The sequence below is a fragment of the Hippopotamus amphibius genome, chromosome 2 (genome assembly GCF_030028045.1).
Source record: "Hippopotamus amphibius kiboko isolate mHipAmp2 chromosome 2, mHipAmp2.hap2, whole genome shotgun sequence".
Taxonomy (NCBI): Eukaryota; Metazoa; Chordata; class Mammalia; order Artiodactyla; family Hippopotamidae; genus Hippopotamus; species Hippopotamus amphibius.
The window spans coordinates 229,863,094-229,864,655 of record NC_080187.1 but is presented as its reverse complement, the minus strand read 5'-3'; positions in this window follow the sequence as shown (position 1 = coordinate 229,864,655).

Genomic DNA, 1,562 nt, shown 5'->3' with positions numbered 1-1,562 from the left:
TGCAACAATTTGAACATAAAAAAAAAAAAAAGATTTAGTAGATTTGAATCAAACCAAATTATAAAAATTCATGTGTCTGTATAAGGAGAGAGAGAGAGAAAGCCAAAAGAGAACAAAAACAGAGATATAGATCAATGGAACAGGATAGAAAGCCCAGAGATAAACTCTGGTCAACTCATCTACGACCAAGGAGGCAAGGATATACAGCGGAGAAAAGACAGCCTCTTCAATAAGTGGTGCTGGGAAAACTGGACAGCTACATGGAAAAGAATGAAATGAGAACACTCCTTAACACCACACACAAAAATAAACTCAAAATGGATTAATGACCTAAACGTAAGACTAAATTCTTAGAGGAAAACATAGGCAGAACACTCTTTGATATAAATCACAGCACAATCTTTTTTGACCCACCTCCTAGAATAATGAAAATAAAAACAAAAATAAACAAGTGGGACCCAATTAAACTTAAAAGCTTTTGCACAGCAAAGGAAACCATCAATAAGACAAAAAGACGGCCCTCAGAAGGGGAGAAAATACTTGCAAATGAAGCAAATGACAAGGGATTAATCCCCAAAATATACAAACAGCTCATGAAGCTCAATATCAAAAAAACCCAAACAACCCAATAAAAAAAAATGGGCGGAAGACCTAAATAGATATTTCTCCAAAGAAGACATACCGATGGCCAAGAGGCACATTAAAAGATGCTCAACATCACTAATTATTAGAGAAATGCAAATCAAAACTACAATGAGGTATCACCTCACACCAGTCAGATTGGCCATCATCAAAAAATCTACAAACAATAAATGCTGGAGAGGGTGTGGAGAAAAGGGAACCCTCCTGCACTGCTGGTGGGAATGTAAATTGATACAGCTACTATGGAGGACAGTATGGAGGTTCCTTAAAAAACTAAAAATAGAACTACCATATGACCCAGCAATCCCACTACTGGGCATAGACCCTGAGAAAACCAAAATGCAAAAAGACACATGCACCCCAATGTTCATTGTAGCACTATTTACAATAGCCAGGACATGGAAGCAACCTAAATGTCCATCAACAGATGAATGGATAAAGAAGATGTAGCACATATATACAATGGAATATTACTCAGCCATGAAAATGATAGAAATTGTGCTATTTGCAGAGACATGGATGGACCTAGAGACTGTGATACAGAATGAAGTAAATCAGAAAGAGAAAAGCAAATAATGAATATTAACGCATACACGTGGAATCTAGAAAAATGGTATAGATGAACCCGTTTGCAAAGCAGAAACAGAAACACAGACATGTAGAACAAATGTATGGACACCAAGGGGGCAAAGGAAGGGTGGGATGAATTGGGAGATTGGGATTGACACATAACACTATTATGTATAAAATAGATAAATAATGAGAACCTGCTGTAGAGCACAGGGAACTCTACTCCATGCTCTGTGGTGACCTAAATGAGAAGAAAAGCCAAAAAAGAGGCGATGTATGTATACATATAGCTGATTCACTTTGCTGTACAGTAGTAACTAACAGAAGATTGTAAAGCAATTATACTCCAA